The 16652-nt window shown below is 38.8% G+C and overlaps 1 protein-coding gene across 2 annotated transcripts in view; it reads left to right on the forward strand.

Moving 5' to 3' along the window:
- Nucleotides 1-2309: 2309 nt before the first annotated feature.
- Nucleotides 2310-16652, forward strand: part of LOC133638240 (SRC kinase signaling inhibitor 1-like) — a 35881-nt gene continuing 21538 nt past the window's right edge. For both annotated transcript variants that reach the window (XM_062030639.1, XM_062030640.1), the window contains exon 1: nt 2310-2348. The gene's annotated coding sequence lies outside the window, so the exon portion shown is untranslated. The remainder of the gene's footprint in view (nt 2349-16652) is intronic.

Raw genomic sequence — 16652 nt, forward strand, 5'->3', positions numbered from 1 at the left:
TGTAGTAATACCTCTGTCTTTCCATGTTGTCCATTTAACCACATTTTTATTAATGATGATATTAGGATTGTATCAAAGTGGTTGATTGACAGATGTCATTGACTTGATTCCTAGTATTTTTCTACCTTTTATAGTGGCTTCTATTGGGCTCTGCCTCAATTCATTAGGTATTTTTTAAATATAATATAAACTCCCCACATCAATGTCCAAATTCATTAACATATTTTTTTCTATGTTGATCCAGTCCTTATCTGCAGAAGAATGAAATAAGTGCCTTGCTTGTTCACAAGCCAAGGAGATATAATAATGTAAGAAGTTTGGTAATTGTAGTCCTCCTTTATCTTGTGTACAAGACAACCTCAAGTATGAACATCTGGCCTTCTTTCCACACCATATAAAATGTGATATCATTGGATGTATTTTCTTAAACCAACTTTTATTCATTAGGACTGGCATCTTTTTCAGTACATAATTAACTGCTGGCAGTATACTCATTTTTACTATGTTCACCCGACCCCAAAGTGATATTTGGAGACGTGACCAGCGTTCCATTTTGGATTCTATCTTATTTTTTAAATGTTTAAGATTTAGATCTCTGCTTGTATAAAGGTTTGGTGTAATGTGTAGTCCTAGATATATGATTTCTGCCTCTTTCCATTTAATTTTGGCGTTCTGAACTTGTGATTTCTTGCAGTGTTTATTAAGTGGTAATATGTCACATTTGTCCCAATGGACTTTATACCCTGATAAACTGCCATATTCAGTGATGACATCATTGATATAGTGAAGAGAGGAGTTAACATGTGACAGGTAGAGAATTATGTCGTCACAATACCATGAATATTATTGTGTGTGTGTGTGTGTGTGTGTGTGTGTGTGTGTGTGTGTGTGTGTGTGTGTGTGTGTGTGTGTGTGTGTGCAGCATGTTCCTGGTGCGTGACAGCCAGCAGCATGAAGAGTGTTTTGTGTTGTCGTTGTGTTACCAGCTGACCATCAAACACTTCCTGGTTATTCCCGTAAGTTTTCTTGCACTTGTGTGTGTGTGTGTTGTTGTGTGTGTGCGCGCGCACACGTTGGAGCGCACATTGATGGCGTGTGTGTGTGTGTGTGTGTGTGTGTGTGTGCAGTGTGAGGAGCAGGGCAGGAAGTACGTGACCATGGACGATGGTGCCACTCTCTTCTTGGACCTGCTGGACATGATCCACTTCCACCTGCTCAACAAGGGAGTCTTACCTGTCTGCCTCTCACACCCCTGTGTGTGTCTCACACTCTGACCTTTCACCTCTCACACCCCTGTGTGTGTCTCACACTCTGACCTTTCACCTCTCACACCCCTGTGTGTGTCTCACACACTGACCTTTCACCTCTCACACCCCTGTGTGTGTCTCACACGCTGACCTTTCACCTCTCACACCCCTGTGTGTGTCTCACACACTGACCTTTCACCTCTCACACCCCTGTGTGTGTCTCACACGCTGACCTTTCACCTCTCACACCCCTGTGTGTGTCTCACACTCTGACCTCTCACACCCCTGTGTGTGTCTCACACGCTGACCTTTCACCTCTCACACCCCTGTGTGTGTCTCACACTCTGACCTCTCACACCCCTGTGTGTGTCTCACACGCTGACCTTTCACCTCTCACACCCCTGTGTGTGTCTCACACTCTGACCTCTCACACCCCTGTGTGTGTCTCACACGCTGACCTTTCACCTCTCACACCCCTGTGTGTGTCTCACACTCTGACCTCTCACACCCCTGTGTGTGTCTCACACACTGACCTTTCACCTCTCACACCCCTGTGTGTGTCTCACACGCTGACCTTTCACCTCTCACACCCCTGTGTGTGTCTCACACTCTGACCTCTCACACCCCTGTGTGTGTCTCACACGCTGACCTTTCACCTCTCACACCCCTGTGTGTGTCTCACACTCTGACCTTTCACACCCCTGTGTGTGTCTCACACTCTGACCTTTCACACCCCTGTGTGTGTCTCACACTCTGACCTCTCACACCCCTGTGTGTGTCTCACACTCTGACCTTTCACCCCTCACACCTGTGTCCTCTCAGTGGCTCCTCCCCTTTGAACGGCGCAGCCTGGTCTCCATGGAGACGGCGGACGCCGAGCTGCTGACTTCCTGTGTGAAAGTTGAAGTTGTCATCAATAAAACATGTTTGTACGTCACGTGCGTCTTGGGGACTTGAAGTGGGACACTGGCCCTTTAAGAGACGCCGCAGGAGGGGGGAGGTGGAGGGGGAGGAGGAGAGGAGCAGGCAGCAGCACAGACATGGCGGGAAGCAGCGCGTGAACACCACCAAGATGGGCAACTCGTCCTTCCCAGCAGGCAGGTACAGCTACACCTACAGCTACACCTACAGCTACAGCTACACCTACACCTACACCTACAGCTACACCTACAGCTACACCTACAGCTACACCTACACCTACAGCTACACCTACACGGAGCTCAGGTACTTCACTTCGCCAGCGTGCACGCGCCTCTGCTCTGCCCCTGCATGCGCAATTTGGCGCGCGCTGATCCCGCGCTGGCGGCCGCAGGTCACGTGACCACCGACATGGGACTGGCGTGGTCATGTGACACACCTGCACGGCCAGCGGGTCTTTCATACGCGATAGGTAGTATTACTGCAGTAATACTTGTAGTACTGCAGTAGTACTGCAGTTGTACTGGTAGTACTGCAGTAGTACTAGTAGTACTGCAGTAATACTAATAGTACTGCAGTAATACTAGTATTACTACAGTATTACTAGTAATACTGCAGTAGTACTAGTAATACTGCAGTAGTACTAGTAATACTGCAGTAATACTAGTATTACTACAGTAGTACTAGTAATACTGCAGTAGTACTAGTAATACTGTAGTAATACTAGTAGTACTGCAATAGCCTCACACTGCTATACTTCTGATAAAGTCGTGTGTGTGTGTGTTTGTGAATGTGTGTGTATGAGTGTCTGTGTAAGTGTGTGTGTGTGTATGATTGTCTGTGTGTGTGTACAAACGTTTGTATGAGTGTGTGTGTGTGTGCATGTGTGTGTGTTTTTGTGTGTATGTGTGTCTGTGTATGAGTGTCTGTGTGTGTGTGTGATTTTGTATGTGTGTGTGTTTTTGTGTGTCTGTGTGTGCGTGTGTGCATGTGTGTCTGTGTGTGTGTGTGTGATTTTGTATGTGTGTGTGTGTTTTTGTGTGTCTGTGTGTGTGTGTGTGTATGAGTGTGTGTGTGTGATTTTGTATGTGTGTGTGTGTGTTTTTGTGTGTCTGTGTGTGTGTGTGTGTGTGTGTGTGTGTGTGTGCGTGTGTGTATGAGTGTCTGTGTGTGCGTGTGATTTTGTATGTGTGTGTGTGTGTTTTTGTGTGTCTGTGTGTGTGGGTGTGTGTGTGTGTATGAGTGTCTGTGTGTGTGTAATTTTGTATGTGTGTGTGTGTGTGTCTGTGTGTGTGTGTGTGGGTGTATGAGTGTCTGTGTGTGTGTGCGTGTGTTTTTGTGTGTCTGTGTATGTGTGTGTGTGTGTTTTTGTGTGTCTGTGTGTGTGCGTGTGTGTATGAGTGTCTGTGTGTGTGTGTGATTTTGTATGTGTGTGCGTGTGTTTTTGTGTGTCTGTGTGTGTGTGTGTGAGTGTGTGTGTGTCTGTGTGTGTGTGTGTGTGTGTTTGTGTGTGTGTGTGTGTGTGTGTGTGTCTGTGTGTGTGTGTGTGTTTGTGTGTGTGTTTGTGTGTGTGTGTCTGTGTGTGTGTGTTTGTGTGTGTGTGTGTGTGTTTGTGTGTGTGTGTGTGTGTGTGTGTGTGTGTGTGTGTGTGTGTGTGTGTGTGTGTGTGTGTGTGTGTGTGTGTGTGTGTGTGTGTGGTGTGTGTGTGTGTGTGTGAGGTGTTCCTATTATTTTGGCCAATAAAGGATGACCTTGAGGTCTGTTGAAGGACATGTGAAGTGCAAAAGAAGGTCAAAGTTCATGCATGAGAACTTTGTCTCTGAAATGTTTCTGACTCACCTTGTGGACACAAAGCAGGGCATGATGCTAATAGTATGATGCTAGTAGCACCATACTATTAGCATCATGCTAGCATTATGATGCAAGTAGCATAATGTTAATGGTATGATGCTGCTAGCATTATACTATTAGCATCATGTGAGTACTATGATGCTACTCCCACTTTACTATTAACATCATGCAAGTATTACGATGCTAATAGTATGATGTTAGTAGCATGATGCTAATAACATGATGCTAGTAGTAAGATGCAACTAACTTCACACTACAAGCATAATGCCAGTATGATGATACTATTAGCATCATGCTACTATTATGATGCTAATAGCATGATGCTAATAGTTTAATTCTAGTAGAACTCAGAACACACCCCGCCTCTTGTAGAACTAAGAACACACCCCGCCTCTTGTAGAACTCAGAACACACCCCGCCTCTTGTAGAACTAAGAACACACCCCACCTCTTGTAGAACTCAGAACACACCCCGCCTCTAGTAGAACTAAGAACACACCCCACCTCTTGTAGAACTCAGAACGCACCCCACCTCTTGTAGAACTCAGAACACACCCCACCTCTTGTAGAATTCAGAACACACCCCGCCTCTTGTAGAACTCAGAACACACCCCACCTCTTGTAGAACTAAGGACACACCCCGCCTCTTGTAGAAGTAAGAACACACCCCACCTCTTGTAGAAGTAAGAACACACCCCACCTCTTGTAGAACTCAGAACACACCCCACCTCTTGTAGAACTAAGAACACACCCCACCTCTTGTAGAATTCAGAACACACCCCGCCTCTTGTAGAACTAAGGACACACCCCGCCTTTTGTAGAAGTAAGAACACACCCCACCTCTAGTAGAACTCAGAACACACCCCACCTCTTGTAGAACTAAGAACACACCCCACCTCTTGTAGAATTCAGAACACACCCGCCTCTTGTAGGACTCAGAACACACCCCGCCTCTTGTAGAACTAAGGACACACCCCGCCTTTTGTAGAAGTAAGAACACACCCCGCCTCTAGTAGAACTCAGAACACACCCCACCTCTTGTAGAACTAAGAACACACCCCACCTCTTGTAGAACTCAGAACACACCCCACCTCTTGTAGAATTCAGAACACACCCCGCCTCTTGTAGAAGTAAGAACACACCCCACCTCTTGTAGAACTGAGAACACACCCTGCCTCTTGTAGAACTCAGGACACACCCCACCTCTTGTAAAACTCAGAACACACCCCACCTCTTGTAGAACTAAGGACACACCCCGTCTCTTGTAGAAGTAAGAACACACCCCACCTCTTGTAGAACTGAGAACACACCCCACCTCTTGTAGAACTAAGGACACACCCCGTCTCTTGTAGAAGTAAGAACACACCCCACCTCTTGTAGAACTGAGAACACACCCTGCCTCTTGTAGAACTCAGAACACACCCCACCTCTTGTAGAACTCAGAACACACCCCAGCTCTTGTAGAACTAAGGACACACCCCGTCTCTTGTAGAAGTAAGAACACACCCCACCTCTTGTAGAACTGAGAACACACTGTGGTGGAATGTCCAAATCTTAAGCAGGAACAAAAGTGAATTTAGTACAAAAGTTGTATTTACCCATAATCAAATGGTACAAGGTTGGAGCAGGGAAAACAAGGAAAGAGCTTGAATCATGCGAGTAGACATTAATGATCAATCAAGCAAAAATCTGTTTTAAAATGAATTTAGACTTATGACTGTAATCTGTTGCAGAATTTAGACTTATGACTGTAAGCTGTTGCAGAATTTAGACTTATGACTGTAAGCTGTTGCAGAATTTAGACTTATGACTGTAATCTGTTGCAGAATTTAGACTTATGACTGTAAGCTGTTGCAGAATTTAGACTTATGACTGTAATCTGTTGCAGAATTTAGACTTATGACTGTAATCTGTTGCAGAATTTAGACTTATGACTGTAAGCTGTTGCAGAATTTAGACTTATGACTGTAAGCGGTTGCAGAATTTAGACTTATGACTGTAAGCTGTTGCAGAATTTAGACTTATGACTAAGCTGTTGCAGAATTTAGACTTATGACTGTAAGCGGTTGCAGAATTTAGACTTATGACTGTAATCTGTTGCAGAATTTAGACTTCTGACTGTAAGCTGTTGCAGAATTTAGACTTATGACTAAGCTGTTGCAGAATTTAGACTTATGACTGTAAGCGGTTGCAGAATTTAGACTTATGACTGTAATCTGTTGCAGAATTTAGACTTCTGACTGTAAGCTGTTGCAGAATTTAGACTTATGACTGTAATCTGTTGCAGAATTTAGACTTATGGACTGTAATCTGTTGCAGAATTTAGACTTATGACTGTAAGCTGTTGCAGAATTTAGACTTATGACTGTAATCTGTTGCAGAATTTAGACTTATGACTGTAAGCTGTTGCAGAATTTAGACTTATGACTGTAAGCGGTTGCAGAATTTAGACTTATGACTGTAAGCTGTTGCAGAATTTAGACTTATGACTAAGCTGTTGCAGAATTTAGACTTATGACTGTAAGCGGTTGCAGAATTTAGACTTATGACTGTAATCTGTTGCAGAATTTAGACTTCTGACTGTAAGCTGTTGCAGAATTTAGACTTATGACTAAGCTGTTGCAGAATTTAGACTTATGACTGTAAGCGGTTGCAGAATTTAGACTTATGACTGTAATCTGTTGCAGAATTTAGACTTCTGACTGTAAGCTGTTGCAGAATTTAGACTTATGACTGTAATCTGTTGCAGAATTTAGACTTATGACTGTAATCTGTTGCAGAATTTAGACTTATGACTGTAAGCTGTTGCAGAATTTAGACTTATGACTGTAATCTGTTGCAGAATTTAGACTTATGACTGTAATCTGTTGCAGAATTTAGACTTATGACTGTAATCTGTTGCAGAATTTAGACTTATGACTGTAATCTGTTGCAGAATTTAGACTTATGACTGTAAGCTGTTGCAGAATTTAGACTTATGACTGTAATCTGTTGCAGAATTTAGACTTCTGACTGTAAGCTGTTGCAGAATTTAGATTTATGACTGTAATCTGTTGCAGAATTTAGACTTATGACTGTAAACTGTTGCAGAATTTAGACTTATGACTAAGCTGTTGCAGAATTTAGACTTATGACTGTAATCTGTTGCAGAATTTAGACTTATGACTGTAATCTGTTGCAGAATTTAGACTTATGACTGTAAGCTGTTGCAGAATTTAGACTTATGACTAAGCTGTTGCAGAATTTAGACTTATGACTGTAATCTGTTGCAGAATTTAGACTTATGACTGTAAGCTGTTGCAGGAATTTAGACTTATGACTAAGCTGTTGCAGAATTTAGACTTGTGACTGTAAGCTGTTGCAGAATTTAGACTTATGACTGTAATCTGTTGCAGAATTTAGACTTATGACTGTAAGCTGTTGCAGAATTTAGACTTATGACTGTAAGCTGTTGCAGAATTTAGACTTATGACTAAGCTGTTGCAGAATTTAGACTTATGACTACCGTATTTCCTTGAATAGCCGCCGGGGCGCCAATTAATTTAAAACCTCTTCTCACTCCTGCGCTTACCAAAAGCATGCGGGATGGGCAAGCATGCGCTAATTATTTTAAAACCTCTTCTCACTCTGGCGCTTACCTTATCATGAAAAGCACATTTAATTAAAAAAAACGTTATAAAGGTCTTATCTTTACTTATAAATGATGTCCATGTGCAGCTGCTTCTGATCAAAGGCAGTCTTCCTTATCTTTCTTCAGTTCTAAAAGTCTCTGGAGATATTCCTTTAATTATTACCTCCTGCTTCGATTGAAAGTCCAGTTTAGAAAACAGTTTTATTTTAGATATGTAATCCTCCATGGTAAAAGTGCAAGCAAACAATCGCTACTCACGCTTGCTGCTTGTTGTCTTCTTCTGCAGCACCGTCTTCTGCAGTACTGGTAGTCGCAAGAAGGATCACTAGCACCCTCTACCACCAAGAGGCGGGAGTCATTTAATGACTCATATTTGACCCGGCGGAAGTGCCAAGCATGCGCTAATTATTTTTGGGAAACGAGTTTGACCCGGCTGTAATTCTAGGCAGGCGAATACTATATTCCCGGCGGCAATTCAAGGAAATACGGTAAGCTGTTGCAGAATTTAGACTTCTGACTGTAAGCTGTTGCAGAATTTAGACTTATGACTGTAAGCTGTTGTAGAATTTAGACTTATGACTGTAATCTGTTGCAGAATTTAGACTTATGACTGTAATCTGTTGCAGAATTTAGACTTATGACTGTAAGCTGTTGCAGAATTTAGATTTATGACTGTAATCTGTTGCAGAATTTAGACTTATGACTGTAAGCTGTTGCAGAATTTAGACTTATGACTAAGCTGTTGCAGAATTTAGACTTATGACTAAGCTGTTGCAGAATTTAGACTTATGACTGTAATCTGTTGCAGAATTTAGACTTATGACTGTAAGCTGTTGCAGAATTTAGACTTATGACTAAGCTGTTGCAGAATTTAGACTTATGACTGTAATCTGTTGCAGAATTTAGACTTATGACTGTAAGCTGTTGCAGAATTTAGACTTATGACTAAGCTGTTGCAGAATTTAGAGTTTTGACTGTAAGCTGTTGCAGAATTTAGACTTATGACTGTAATCTGTTGCAGAATTTAGACTTCTGACTGTAAGCTGTTGCAGAATTTAGACTTATGACTGTAAGCTGTTGCAGAATTTAGACTTATGACTAAGCTGTTGCAGAATTTAGACTTATGACTAAGCTGTTGCAGAATTTAGACTTATGACTGTAAGCTGTTGCAGAATTTAGACTTATGACTGTAATCTGTTGCAGAATTTAGACTTATGACTGTAAGCTGTTGCAGAATTTAGACTTATGACTGTAATCTGTTGCAGAATTTAGACTTATGACTGTAAGCTGTTGCAGAATTTAGACTTATGACTGTAAGCTGTTGCAGAATTTAGACTTATGACTGTAAGCTGTTGCAGAATTTAGACTTATGACTGTAAGCTGTTGCAGAATTTAGACTTATGACTGTAAGCTGTTGCAGAATTTAGACTTATGACTGTAAGCTGTTGCAGAATTTAGACTTATGACTGTAAGCTGTTGCAGAATTTAGACTTATGACTGTAAGCTGTTGCAGAATTTAGACTTATGACTGAAGCTGTTGCAGAATTTAGACTTATGACTGTAAGCTGTTGCAGAATTTAGACTTATGACTGTAAGCTGTTGCAGAATTTAGACTTATGACTGTAAGCTGTTGCAGAATTTAGACTTATGACTGAAGCTGTTGCAGAATTTAGACTTATGACTGTAAGCTGTTGCAGAATTTAGACTTATGACTGTAAGCTGTTGCAGAATTTAGACTTATGACTGTAAGCTGTTGCAGAATTTAGACTTATGACTGTAAGCTGTTGCAGAATTTAGACTTATGACTGAAGCTGTTGCAGAATTTAGACTTATGACTGTAATCTGTTGCAGAATTTAGACTTATGACTGTAAGCTGTTGCAGATTTAGACTTATGACTTAGCTGTTGCAGAATTTAGAGTTTTGACTGTAAGCTGTTGCTAGACTTATGACTGTAATCTGTTGCAGAATTTAGACTTCTGACTGTAAGCTGTTGCAGAATTTAGACTTATGACTGTAATCTGTTGCAGAATTTAGACTTATGACTGTAATCTGTTGCAGAATTTAGACTTATGACTGTAAGCTGTTGCAGAATTTAGACTTATGACTGTAAGCTGTTGCAGAATTTAGACTTATGACTGTAATCTGTTGCAGAATTTAGACTTATGACTGTAATCTGTTGCAGAATTTAGACTTATGACTGTAAGCTGTTGCAGAATTTAGACTTATGACTGTAAGCTGTTGCAGAATTTAGACTTCTGACTGTAAGCTGTTGCAGAATTTAGACTTATGACTGTAAGCTGTTGCAGAATTTAGACTTATGACTGTAAGCTGTTGCAGAATTTAGAGTTATGACTGTAAGCTGTTGCAGAATTTAGACTTATGACTTTAAGCTGTTGCAGAATTTAGACTTATGACTAAGCTGTTGCAGAATTTAGACTTATGACTAAGCTGTTGCAGAATTTAGACTTATGACTGTAATCTGTTGCAGAATTTAGACTTATGACTGTAAGCTGTTGCAGAATTTAGACTTATGACTAAGCTGTTGCAGAATTTAGACTTATGACTGTAATCTGTTGCAGAATTTAGACTTATGACTGTAAGCTGTTGCAGAATTTAGACTTATGACTAAGCTGTTGCAGAATTTAGACTTGTGACTGTAAGCTGTTGCAGAATTTAGACTTATGACTGTAATCTGTTGCAGAATTTAGACTTATGACTGTAAGCTGTTGCAGAATTTAGACTTATGACTGTAAGCTGTTGCAGAATTTAGACTTATGACTAAGCTGTTGCAGAATTTAGACTTATGACTAAGCTGTTGCAGAATTTAGACTTCTGACTGTAAGCTGTTGCAGAATTTAGACTTATGACTGTAATCTGTTGCAGAATTTAGACTTATGACTGTAAGCTGTTGTAGAATTTAGACTTATGACTGTAATCTGTTGCAGAATTTAGACTTATGACTGTAATCTGTTGCAGAATTTAGACTTATGACTGTAAGCTGTTGCAGAATTTAGATTTATGACTGTAATCTGTTGCAGAATTTAGACTTATGACTGTAAGCTGTTGCAGAATTTAGACTTATGACTGTAAGCTGTTGCAGAATTTAGACTTATGACTGTAAGCTGTTGCAGAATTTAGACTTATGACTAAGCTGTTGCAGAATTTAGACTTATGACTAAGCTGTTGCAGAATTTAGACTTCTGACTGTAAGCTGTTGCAGAATTTAGACTTATGACTGTAATCTGTTGCAGAATTTAGATTTATGACTGTAAGCTGTTGTAGAATTTAGACTTATGACTGTAATCTGTTGCAGAATTTAGACTTATGACTGTAATCTGTTGCAGAATTTAGACTTATGACTGTAAGCTGTTGCAGAATTTAGATTTATGACTGTAATCTGTTGCAGAATTTAGACTTATGACTGTAAGCTGTTGCAGAATTTAGACTTATGACTAAGCTGTTGCAGAATTTAGACTTATGACTAAGCTGTTGCAGAATTTAGACTTATGACTGTAATCTGTTGCAGAATTTAGACTTATGACTGTAAGCTGTTGCAGAATTTAGACTTATGACTAAGCTGTTGCAGAATTTAGACTTATGACTGTAATCTGTTGCAGAATTTAGACTTATGACTGTAATCTGTTGCAGAATTTAGACTTATGACTGTAAGCTGTTGCAGAATTTAGACTTATGACTAAGCTGTTGCAGAATTTAGAGTTGTGACTGTAAGCTGTTGCAGAATTTAGACTTATGACTGTAATCTGTTGCAGAATTTAGACTTATGACTGTAAGCTGTTGCAGAATTTAGACTTATGACTGTAAGCTGTTGCAGAATTTAGACTTATGACTAAGCTGTTGCAGAATTTAGACTTATGACTAAGCTGTTGCAGAATTTAGACTTATGACTGTAAGCTGTTGCAGAATTTAGACTTATGACTGTAATCTGTTGCAGAATTTAGACTTCTGACTGTAAGCTGTTGCAGAATTTAGACTTATGACTGTAAGCTGTTGCAGAATTTAGACTTATGACTGTAATCTGTTGCAGAATTTAGACTTCTGACTGTAAGCTGTTGCAGAATTTAGACTTATGACTGTAAGCTGTTGCAGAATTTAGACTTATGACTGTAATCTGTTGCAGAATTTAGACTTATGACTGTAAGCTGTTGCAGAATTTAGACTTATGACTGTAAGCTGTTGCAGAATTTAGACTTATGACTGTAATCTGTTGCAGAATTTAGACTTATGACTGTAATCTGTTGCAGAATTTAGACTTATGACTGTAAGCTGTTGCAGAATTTAGACTTATGACTGTAAGCTGTTGCAGAATTTAGACTTCTGACTGTAAGCTGTTGCAGAATTTAGACTTATGACTGTAAGCTGTTGCAGAATTTAGACTTCTGACTGTAAGCTGTTGCAGAATTTAGACTTATGACTGTAAGCTGTTGCAGAATTTAGAGTTATGACTGTAAGCTGTTGCAGAATTTAGACTTATGACTGTAAGCTGTTGCAGAATTTAGACTTATGACTAAGCTGTTGCAGAATTTAGACTTATGACTAAGCTGTTGCAGAATTTAGACTTATGACTGTAATCTGTTGCAGAATTTAGACTTATGACTGTAATCTGTTGCAGAATTTAGACTTATGACTGTAAGCTGTTGCAGAATTTAGACTTATGACTAAGCTGTTGCAGAATTTAGACTTGTGACTGTAAGCTGTTGCAGAATTTAGACTTATGACTGTAATCTGTTGCAGAATTTAGACTTATGACTGTAAGCTGTTGCAGAATTTAGACTTATGACTGTAAGCTGTTGCAGAATTTAGACTTATGACTAAGCTGTTGCAGAATTTAGACTTATGACTAAGCTGTTGCAGAATTTAGACTTCTGACTGTAAGCTGTTGCAGAATTTAGACTTATGACTGTAATCTGTTGCAGAATTTAGACTTATGACTGTAAGCTGTTGTAGAATTTAGACTTATGACTGTAATCTGTTGCAGAATTTAGACTTATGACTGTAATCTGTTGCAGAATTTAGACTTATGACTGTAAGCTGTTGCAGAATTTAGATTTATGACTGTAATCTGTTGCAGAATTTAGACTTATGACTGTAAGCTGTTGCAGAATTTAGACTTATGACTGTAAGCTGTTGCAGAATTTAGACTTATGACTGTAAGCTGTTGCAGAATTTAGACTTATGACTAAGCTGTTGCAGAATTTAGACTTATGACTAAGCTGTTGCAGAATTTAGACTTCTGACTGTAAGCTGTTGCAGAATTTAGACTTATGACTGTAATCTGTTGCAGAATTTAGACTTATGACTGTAAGCTGTTGTAGAATTTAGACTTATGACTGTAATCTGTTGCAGAATTTAGACTTATGACTGTAATCTGTTGCAGAATTTAGACTTATGACTGTAAGCTGTTGCAGAATTTAGATTTATGACTGTAATCTGTTGCAGAATTTAGACTTATGACTGTAAGCTGTTGCAGAATTTAGACTTATGACTAAGCTGTTGCAGAATTTAGACTTATGACTAAGCTGTTGCAGAATTTAGACTTATGACTAAGCTGTTGCAGAATTTAGACTTATGACTGTAAGCTGTTGCAGAATTTAGACTTATGACTAAGCTGTTGCAGAATTTAGACTTATGACTGTAAGCTGTTGCAGAATTTAGACTTATGACTAAGCTGTTGCAGAATTTAGACTTATGACTGTAAGCTGTTGCAGAATTTAGACTTCTGACTGTAAGCTGTTGCAGAATTTAGACTTATGACTGTAAGCTGTTGCAGAATTTAGACTTCTGACTGTAAGCTGTTGCAGAATTTAGACTTATGACTGTAAGCTGTTGCAGAATTTAGAGTTATGACTGTAAGCTGTTGCAGAATTTAGACTTATGACTGTAAGCTGTTGCAGAATTTAGACTTATGACTAAGCTGTTGCAGAATTTAGACTTATGACTAAGCTGTTGCAGAATTTAGACTTATGACTGTAATCTGTTGCAGAATTTAGACATATGACTGTAATCTGTTGCAGAATTTAGACTTATGACTGTAAGCTGTTGCAGAATTTAGACTTATGACTAAGCTGTTGCAGAATTTAGACTTGTGACTGTAAGCTGTTGCAGAATTTAGACTTATGACTGTAATCTGTTGCAGAATTTAGACTTATGACTGTAAGCTGTTGCAGAATTTAGACTTATGACTGTAAGCTGTTGCAGAATTTAGACTTATGACTAAGCTGTTGCAGAATTTAGACTTATGACTAAGCTGTTGCAGAATTTAGACTTCTGACTGTAAGCTGTTGCAGAATTTAGACTTATGACTGTAATCTGTTGCAGAATTTAGACTTATGACTGTAAGCTGTTGTAGAATTTAGACTTATGACTGTAATCTGTTGCAGAATTTAGACTTATGACTGTAATCTGTTGCAGAATTTAGACTTATGACTGTAAGCTGTTGCAGAATTTAGATTTATGACTGTAATCTGTTGCAGAATTTAGACTTATGACTGTAAGCTGTTGCAGAATTTAGACTTATGACTGTAAGCTGTTGCAGAATTTAGACTTATGACTGTAAGCTGTTGCAGAATTTAGACTTATGACTAAGCTGTTGCAGAATTTAGACTTATGACTAAGCTGTTGCAGAATTTAGACTTCTGACTGTAAGCTGTTGCAGAATTTAGACTTATGACTGTAATCTGTTGCAGAATTTAGACTTATGACTGTAAGCTGTTGTAGAATTTAGACTTATGACTGTAATCTGTTGCAGAATTTAGACTTATGACTGTAATCTGTTGCAGAATTTAGACTTATGACTGTAAGCTGTTGCAGAATTTAGATTTATGACTGTAATCTGTTGCAGAATTTAGACTTATGACTGTAAGCTGTTGCAGAATTTAGACTTATGACTAAGCTGTTGCAGAATTTAGACTTATGACTAAGCTGTTGCAGAATTTAGACTTATGACTAAGCTGTTGCAGAATTTAGACTTATGACTGTAAGCTGTTGCAGAATTTAGACTTATGACTAAGCTGTTGCAGAATTTAGACTTATGACTGTAATCTGTTGCAGAATTTAGACTTATGACTGTAAGCTGTTGCAGAATTTAGACTTATGACTAAGCTGTTGCAGAATTTAGAGTTGTGACTGTAAGCTGTTGCAGAATTTAGACTTATGACTGTAAGCTGTTGCAGAATTTAGACTTATGACTGTAAGCTGTTGCAGAATTTAGACTTATGACTAAGCTGTTGCAGAATTTAGACTTATGACTGTAAGCTGTTGCAGAATTTAGACTTATGACTGTAATCTGTTGCAGAATTTAGACTTCTGACTGTAAGCTGTTGCAGAATTTAGACTTATGACTGTAAGCTGTTGCAGAATTTAGACTTATGACTGTAATCTGTTGCAGAATTTAGACTTATGACTGTAAGCTGTTGCAGAATTTAGACTTATGACTGTAAGCTGTTGCAGAATTTAGACTTATGACTGTAATCTGTTGCAGAATTTAGACTTATGACTGTAATCTGTTGCAGAATTTAGACTTATGACTGTAAGCTGTTGCAGAATTTAGACTTATGACTGTAAGCTGTTGCAGAATTTAGACTTCTGACTGTAAGCTGTTGCAGAATTTAGACTTATGACTGTAAGCTGTTGCAGAATTTAGACTTATGACTGTAAGCTGTTGCAGAATTTAGAGTTATGACTGTAAGCTGTTGCAGAATTTAGACTTCTGACTGTAAGCTGTTGCAGAATTTAGACTTATGACTGTAAGCTGTTGCAGAATTTAGACTTATGACTGTAAGCTGTTGCAGAATTTAGACTTATGACTGTAAGCTGTTGCAGAATTTAGACTTATGACTGTAAGCTGTTGCAGAATTTAGACTTATGACTAAGCTGTTGCAGAATTTAGACTTATGACTAAGCTGTTGCAGAATTTAGACTTATGACTGTAATCTGTTGCAGAATTTAGACTTATGACTGTAAGCTGTTGCAGAATTTAGACTTATGACTAAGCTGTTGCAGAATTTAGACTTATGACTGTAATCTGTTGCAGAATTTAGACTTATGACTGTAAGCTGTTGCAGAATTTAGACTTATGACTAAGCTGTTGCAGAATTTAGACTTGTGACTGTAAGCTGTTGCAGAATTTAGACTTATGACTGTAATCTGTTGCAGAATTTAGACTTATGACTGTAAGCTGTTGCAGAATTTAGACTTATGACTGTAAGCTGTTGCAGAATTTAGACTTATGACTAAGCTGTTGCAGAATTTAGACTTATGACTAAGCTGTTGCAGAATTTAGACTTCTGACTGTAAGCTGTTGCAGAATTTAGACTTATGACTGTAATCTGTTGCAGAATTTAGACTTATGACTGTAAGCTGTTGTAGAATTTAGACTTATGACTGTAATCTGTTGCAGAATTTAGACTTATGACTGTAATCTGTTGCAGAATTTAGACTTATGACTGTAAGCTGTTGCAGAATTTAGATTTATGACTGTAATCTGTTGCAGAATTTAGACTTATGACTGTAAGCTGTTGCAGAATTTAGACTTATGACTGTAAGCTGTTGCAGAATTTAGACTTATGACTGTAAGCTGTTGCAGAATTTAGACTTATGACTAAGCTGTTGCAGAATTTAGACTTATGACTAAGCTGTTGCAGAATTTAGACTTCTGACTGTAAGCTGTTGCAGAATTTAGACTTATGACTGTAATCTGTTGCAGAATTTAGACTTATGACTGTAAGCTGTTGTAGAATTTAGACTTATGACTGTAATCTGTTGCAGAATTTAGACTTATGACTGTAATCTGTTGCAGAATTTAGACTTATGACTGTAAGCTGTTGCAGAATTTAGATTTATGACTGTAATCTGTTGCAGAATTTAGACTTATGACTGTAAGCTGTTGCAGAATTTAGACTTATGACTAAGCTGTTGCAGAATTTAGACTTATGACTAAGCTGTTGCAGAATTTAGACTTATGACTGTAATCTGTTGCAGAATTTAGA

The sequence above is a fragment of the Entelurus aequoreus genome, linkage group LG21, assembly GCF_033978785.1.
Source record: "Entelurus aequoreus isolate RoL-2023_Sb linkage group LG21, RoL_Eaeq_v1.1, whole genome shotgun sequence".
NCBI classification, from domain to species: domain Eukaryota; kingdom Metazoa; phylum Chordata; class Actinopteri; order Syngnathiformes; family Syngnathidae; genus Entelurus; species Entelurus aequoreus.